We start from the raw sequence: 8,430 nt of genomic DNA, 5'->3' as shown, positions 1-8,430 counted from the left end.
AATGAAGAGTAGCCCCCGCTCGCCACAACTAGAGAAAGCCTGCCCGCAGCAACGAAGACCCAACGCAGCCAAAAATAAATAATAAATAAAATAAATTAATTATAAAAACACAACTAACCACCCCATATTAAAAAAAAATTCCTTGTCTGATAATTCCAACATTCCCGCCATATCTGACTCTCCTTCTGATGCCTGCTCAGTCTTCTCAAAGTGGTTTGTTGTCTTTTTTGTTTGGTTGGTTAGTTTTTGGTTTGGGGTTTTTTTGTTTTGGGTTTTTTTTTTGCCTTTTAGTATGCCTTGTAATTTTTTGTTGAAAGGTGGATATGATGTACTGGGTTAAAAAACCTGCTGTAGGGAATTCCCTGGTGGTCCAGCCATTAGGACTCTGCACTTGCACTTAGAAGGGCCTGCGTTTGATCCTGGGGAGCTAAGATCCCACAAGCCCTACAGCATGGCCGAAAAAAAACCCCAACCAAATGAAAAACCAACCAAACAAACAAAAACCTGTTGTAAATTGGCCTTTGGTAATGTAACGGTAATGTGTGGAGGAAGGAGAAATGCTTATAGTACAATGATTAGGATTCAGTCTTTTGATGAGTCTGTGCCTCTGGACTGTGAGCCTCACAAGTGGTTTTTAACCCGCTTCACCTCCTTCAGTGGGTTAATACAGTTGGAGGGGCTGGAGTTGGGTATTTCCCTCCCTTGGGTCAGTTAGGTTCTGATAAGACCCAAGCAGCTTAGGCTGTGGTTAACTAGTTTCTCCTGAGGGCAGACCTTGTTAAGGAAACCAGAATGCTCTGGTGTATTTAAAAATGGTTACCTCTCCCCTTCCCCTGCAGGAAGTATGAGGTGATTTTTCTCCTGTATTCACTGTGAGAACCTGGTCAGGCTCCTGGAGGGAAACTCACAAGAGCGTGGGGACCCCTCCCCCCCGACGATGGGGTGTCCATGGAGTTTTTGATTCTCAGACTCATCCACACTGGAGCTTCCAGCAATTCATCAATTACAGTCCAGGTTTTCCTGCCCCGGAACTGGCTCCCTTGGAGGTTTCTGCTTGTGGGTTTCTGCTCTGGTAAGTTGTGTTTCTTTGTATTCACCCGACTGTCTTTCTAATTTGGGGGGCAGTGGCTTGCCCTGTGACCTCACTTTTCTGATGAATCTGGGAAGATTGTTGATTTTTCAGTTCAGCTTTTGACTTGTTGTGCGGATAGAGTGGTGACTTCTAAGCTCCTCACAGCTGCCATGTGTTTTTCAGATAAACGGTTGACTTGTTGGGGTTTTGGAAAAGTGGGAACACAATAGCCTTGGGGGAGGATTAATCCACCTCTGGAGATGTTGAAGGAAACATTAGTTTTAATGGAAGACAGTGCAGGTTTTAAAAGAAGGAAGGCAGATTTTTACCTAGGTGCCTGAGACCCACATGAGTGGGGTTATGCAGAGTTTTTTCAAGTTAAGGATAAGAGATTTAGTTATTTAAATTTTTCTAAGAGGAGATTTCATTATGGGACACTGATTTCTCAGTTGAAGCTTAATGATAACAGGGGCTCATATAACAAATCTGGGGCTTAGTAGTGTTGGCATTGTGTTACGTTAACTGTGCTGGCGTTGGTTAATCGTTAAATTGTTATTGTCTCAAGAAAGCATGGGGCTACCTTATCATGTGGGTGAGTTTCCATGTTTGCAAAGAGATTTGAGACAGAATGTGAGATCTGGAGCTGCTCTCCTGGGCAATATTTCTCAAAGAAATGAGTGAGAAACCCTGTTGGTTTATTTGCTTGTTTTGTATTATAATTATTACTATATTTGATAGAAGTATAGTTGATGTATAATATTATACAAGTTACAGGTGTACAATACAGTGATTCAAAAATTTTAAAGGTTATACTTCATTTATCATTATTATTAAATATTTGCTATCTTCCTCATGTTGTACATTATATCCTTGTGGCTTATTTTTTACTGAATAATTTATACCTCTGAACTCCCTACCCCTATCTTGCCCCTCCCCCCTTCTCTCTTCCCACTGGTAACCACTAGTTTGGAGAAACCCTGTTTAATAGTTGCTTTAGGGATTCCAAGGTCAGCTCTCCAAATGGAGATGCTGAAGGAACCCCATCAGTTCCCGTGGAAGATGGCCCAGTTTTTGGCTATGGGTAAAGGAAAGCAAATGCTGCCTTGCAAGCCATGTATTCAGGATTCAAGTTGCCTGTTATCTAAGTCTCTAGTCTGATGAGGCTGTAATTCCTTGCCCAATTTACATAAACTACCGGATTGGATTAAACCAGAGGTTCTTAACTGGGGGCAATTTTGCTGCTTCTCCCTCCCCTGAGGATAGTTGATGACGTCTGGAGAAATTTTTGGTAGTAAAATTGTGGAGGGTGCACGTGCATCTGGATGTTCCTAAGCGTTCTGCAATGCACAGGACAGCCCCCAGCCCCCAACAAAGAATTATCTGGCCCCAAAAGTCAGTGGTGCTGAGGTTGTAAACTCCTGCTTAGCGGTATATATCTGAAGGTGGAATTGCTGGGGCACTGGGTATATGCTTGTCCAACTTCACTAGAGAATACCAAAATGTTGCCCCATGCGGTTGTATTAATTTCCTCCAGTAATTAGGGTTCCAGCGATTTTACAGCCCTGCTCATCCTTGGAATTGCCAGTGCCAGTCTGGTGTTTATAATTTGCATTTCCTTGATCATTACTGAAGTCGAGCACCTTTTTGTGTCCTTACTTGTCCATCTGGGTTTTCTCTTCCTGAAAGTGCCTTCTCGAGTGTTTTTGGCCTCTTCTTTTTTTCTGTTGCATCATCTGCTTCTTTCTTACTGATTTGTAGGCATTCTTAATTCTGCAGATGTGCTTTGAAGTTATGTATATTATTGATATCTTCTCCCATTCTATGGCTAGTTCATTCATCCTCTGACCGTGTCCTTACTTTTGATACAGTCTTATCAATCATTATAGTTAATGGTTTTTCTGTTCTTCTTAGGAAATTCTCTTCCACATTCTAAAATCATGAAGATATTCTCCTATATCTTCAAAAAGTAATAAAATTTTGTCATTCTCAACTAGGTCTTTTGGATTTTTGACCTTCTCTACTTTTATTTTCTTTTTCTTTTTTATAAACATTATTTACTTATTTACTTTTGGCTGCGTTGGGGCTTCATTGCTGCGCATGGGCTTTCTCTAGTTGTGGTGAGCGGGGGCTACTCTTCATTGCGGTGCGCAGGCTTCTCATTGCAGTGGCTTCACTTGTTGCAGAGTGTGGGCTCTAGGCGCACGGGCTTCAGTAGTTGTGGCACACAGGCTTCAGTAGTTGTGGCATGCAGGCTCAGACTCTCCGGTCTTTTTTATAAGGCACTAATCCCATTCACGAGGACTCTACCCTCATGAGCTAGTCACCTCCCAAAGCCCCCACCTCCTAATACCATCACTTTGGGGGTTAGGTTTCAACACTTGAATTTTGGGGAAACAAATATTCAGTCTATAGCAATTCCATTTTATCTCTTTCGTCAGCTTATTAACGATAACTCGTTGTTTTCTTACTTTAGTGGTTCTTGTAGATTCACAGTATCCATTTTAATTTATCATAATCTATCTTCAAATGATATTATATGACATCATCATTATTATAGCCCTCTCTGGCACCCTGTCCTGAGAACTCTAACTACTTTGGTCTCCCTGGACTCTCAGGTTCAGTCCTTCAACTCAGGGAGTCCACTGGAGAATTCTACATCAACAGGATTTTATTTTGTTTTGTTTATTTCTTTCAGCACTTAAGAAGAAGCATTTCATTTTCTTCTGACTTGCAGAATTTCTTCTTCTTCAACATAGAAGTTGCCTTTATTATTTTACTCTGTTTATTTTTGTGCATCCATATTAGGAATTTTAGAAAAAGAACATCAAACTAAACCCAAAGAAATTAACAGAAAGAAAAAGGATAGAAAGAAAATGATAAGTTTGGAGGATAAATTGATAAAATAGAAAATAAATAGGGCTTCCCTGGTGGCACAGTGGTTAAGAATCCACCTGCCAATGCAGGGGACACGGGTTCGAGCCTGGTCCGGGAAGATCCCACATGCTGCAGAGCAACTAAGCCCAGGTGCCACAACTACTGAGCCTGTGCTCTAGAGCCCTTGAGCCACAACTACTGAGCCTGTGGGCCACAACTACTGAAGCCTGCATGCCTAGAGCCTGTGCTCCTCAACTAGAGAAGCCACTGCAACGAGAAGCCCACGCACCACAAGGAAGAGTAGCCCCCACTGGCTGCAGTTAGAGAAGGCCTGCGTGCAGCAACAAAGACCCAACACAGCCATAAATAAATAAATAAAATTATTGAAAATATGTATATATTCAATTAATCCACAAGAAGGCAGGAAAAGATGAAAAGAAGAAAGAACAAATGGGATGAACAGAAAACAAATAGCAAGATGAGAGACTTAAACCCAGCTATATTAATAATCATATTAAATGTGAATGGTCCTTGTATGATTTTATATATGATTACACGGAGGCAGGGGAATTATATGGAAGAATAGATACTAGCCTATTTATATTTGTTACTTTGGAACGTAGGGGCTGAGGAATTAGCTTTCTCTTTATATTTGTATTGTTTGATTTGTTATACTGTATGTTTATTATGTTCTTCAAAGAAATTGAAAACATAAAAACCTATAATCAGAGCAGTTAGATTCCCTTGTCTCCAGCTCTATCCAGCATATCCAGGTAAGCTATTACTGCTTATCATTTCCACCCCCAAGATTAAATTTTGTCCTGTAGTGAAATGGGGTAAATGGATAAAATTCATTGCTGTCTATAGTCCAACTCAACGAGGTGGGGGGAGGTTCATTGTTCATGTCACAATCTGCTTCACCTGTTTGGGTGGCATTCTCCGTGACATTGCGAATCCTCTCTTATCTCCTGTGGCAGAGACTGCTAGTTACCTCCCTATATCTATTCTTTGCTTCTGTAGTAACAGAATCCCTGATTTGGGGCTGGGAATATTGCCTCCCAGCATAAAGACGTTTTTTTCCCAGTCTTCCTGTAGATAGCAGTGGTCATATGACTAAGACCTGTCCAGTGGGATATGAGCAGAAGTGACTCATGCCTCTTCTGGATTGTGCCCTTAAAAGAAAGGACATTTTATACACTTTTCCCTTCTTACTGCTGTTTGACATACAGATGTGGTTGATGGCCATCTTGAATCATGGAGAGGAGGAAAATGCCCTAGAGATGGTAGAGTAGTCATTTAGAAGAAGCCTAGTTTTCTAAGTTTCTTAGAAGGGCTTGTGAGAAATAATTGTCTATGATTTTTTTAAGGCACTATTGTTTTAGTGTCTCTATTACAGCAGTTTCATCCATCTCCGAAGCAATATAGCTCCATCCATTTTTAGTTCTCATTTTATAATTAGGATTGGACTGATCCCCTTCCCCATTTATTTTAAAGTAGTTTCCATGTAATCTTTTTTTTTTTTTTGAGCATTGGTTCTTTTTTAAAAAAAATAAATTTATTTATTTTATTTATTTATTTTTGGCTGCATTGGGTTTTTGTTGCTGCACGCGGGCTTTCTCTAGTTGTGGCGAGTGGGGTCTACTCTTGGTTGCAGCGTGTGGGCTTCTCATTGCGGTGGCTTCTCTTGTTGCGGAGCATGGGCTCTAGGCGCATGGGCTTCAGTAGTTATGGCACGTGGGCTCAGTAGTTGTGGCTCGCAGGCTCTAGAGCGCAGGCTCAGTAGTTGTGGCGCATGGGCTTAGTTGCTCCACGGCATGTGGGATCTTCCCAGACCAGGGCTCGAACCCGTGTCCCCTGCGTTGGCAGGCAGGTTCTTAACCACTGCGCCACCAGAGAAGCCCAGTTTCCATGTAATCTTGATGTTAGAAGATGATACCTGTAAGAGTTTTATTTTCTCTCTCATCAGAGAAGAAGAGAAAGAATAAATCTAAAGCTTTCTCTTTGGGAAAAAAATAAGCGCTAAATCTCTGGTTGTGCTAATCAGTACAAAAGAGATACCAGTTATTGGAAAACTCTCTAAAAATACATCTGGAAATTTTAAATAATTCAAAGTAACAGACATGATAAATAACATAGTAAAAAACTTGGAAGTACTGAATTAAAAGACAATTTGGAAGAAAAAAAATATATTACCAAAGTTGATTAAACAGGAAAAGAACAACAACAATAAAAAGACATAAAACCCTCAAACAATTATCCTGTAAAAGGTTCTGTACTCAAAAGGTTCACAAATGAATCTTTCTAAACTTTCTTAAGGAGATGATTTCTATTGTTTATAATTCTCTCTAGAACAAACCAAAAGGTAGAAAACTATGTAGCTGAATCTGCAAAGGACTCAAATCCCTGATGTCCAAACCTAATACAGGAATTAGAAACAAAAGGAAAAGCAATCCCATGTTACAAAAAAGTAAGATTATTTTTTCCTTTTTTTCAAAAAGAGCATGAGCTGAACTTAACAGCGTATTTTAAAAGTTCTTGCAGGTTGTTTCCAATAATGCAAAACCTTAATTGATATGAAACTTACTATTTGAACATATTAGTAAGTAGCTTAAATGATCATTTTATAGGTTTTTCAAAATCACATAATGACGTTCCTTACCCCTAACATCCCCATCCAACACACACACACACACACACACACACACACACACGACACATGTCACAGAGAATATCTATTTCAGACTAATATCATATTTGGTTGTTTAAAATCTGCAGGCAGCTCTAGCAACATTGTAAAATAAGAAGTCAAATTTATTAACACTATTATGTAATATAAGATATCCTAAAGTTTTAAGCTTTAGTAACTTTAGCAGTATAAATGTTAGAAGCATATGAAAAGCATCATTTTATTTTTTAATTTTAATAGTGTTTTATTTAACTCAGTGTGTCTAAAACATTGTTCCTTCAGCATATAATCATTATGAAGTTATTAATGACATATTTTACATTCACTTTTTTCATACCAAGTCTTCAAAATTCAGGGTATTTTACAATTAAAGCACATCTTATTTATTTATTTATTTTTGCTATTACATGTATTGGGTTGGCCAAAAAGTTCATTCGGGGTTGGTTTTTTCCCCCACATCTTTACTGGAGTATAAATGCTTTACAATGTTGTGTTAGTTTCTGCTGTTCGACAAAGTGAATCAGCTATATGTATACGTATATCCCCATATCCCCTTCCTCTTGAGCCTCCCTATCCCATTCCTCTAGGTCATCACAAAGCACCGAGCTGATCTCCCTGTAATGCACATATTCATTTGGACTAGCCACCTTTCAAGTACTCAGTAGTCACATGTAGTTAGTGGCTACTGTATTGAACAGCACAGATCTATACAATCACAAAGGAGAATTTTCTTCCAATACCCTCTGACCCTCCACCTGAAACCCATTACACTTTTCAACAGCTCTAGGAATCAGAAAGTTCTTCTTCGTGTGGCACTGATAATCTGAAAAGCATCATTTTAAGTTTAAATTCCTGTTACCTTCACTTAGTGAATTTTGAATAATAAATTTTAATAGCAAATAATGAGAGGAAAGCCACACAATGCAGTAGCTAGTCAAAATAAGCAGAATCTACAGAAAAATATTTACCATTAACTGTATCTTTGAAACTAAATGAAGACCAACCAAATGAAAACAGGCAAGGCTATTTATTCAGAGCTTGTTAGAGCAAGTGAGACAGTCACTGTCACTTGTTTCAGTAGAGACTCAAAGACAGGCAGAGGAATGCGAGAGTTTTACAGTGGAAAAGGGAAGATATCTGGTATGCCTTCTTTGGAGGGGAGCATGTTTGACTTTCGTTGGTTGGTCCTAATTAGAAGCAGGTACAAAAACCAGGGAAGCTGTCAGTTATTGATCCAGTCCTCGTCATTTGGAACCAACTGCTATAAAAGTTACTGTTTAGCTTCCTGGAATGTGACTAGAGATAGCAGTCTGGCTTCCTGGGCTTTTTACTGTAGGTAAGGGGGTTGGTTTCTTGGGTAGCTCACAGAGGTGGTAGGTCAGAGTTCTGGTGTTAATTATTATTATTATTTTTTTGCCTCGCGGTATGTGGGATCTTAGTTCCCCCACCAGGGATGGAACCCCCGCCTCCTGCATCGGAAGCTTGGAGTCTTAACCACTGGACCGCCAGTGAAGTCCCCACAGTTCTGCTTTTATATGTGGTCTGGCCACTGTCCAGTTCATATATTCGGCATCTCATATGTGTGTATGCATATATATAGCCATATTCTATCATGAGCTGCAGACATAATACTTAGGCAAGTCTTCCCTGACACCTGATAATCATTTCAAGGGTGCCTCCAGAGTGAAAATATTGAGAAAGGCTGCTTCTGATTCCTCTACCCCAAAACGGGGCTAACAATACCTATTTCGGGGATTGTCATGAGGGCTGAAGGCCAGGCATTTTTTACAAAATAACG

This window comes from Delphinus delphis, chromosome 15 (genome assembly GCF_949987515.2).
Source record: "Delphinus delphis chromosome 15, mDelDel1.2, whole genome shotgun sequence".
In the NCBI taxonomy this organism is placed as follows: Eukaryota; Metazoa; Chordata; class Mammalia; order Artiodactyla; family Delphinidae; genus Delphinus; species Delphinus delphis.
This window is presented reverse-complemented; position numbering follows the sequence as displayed.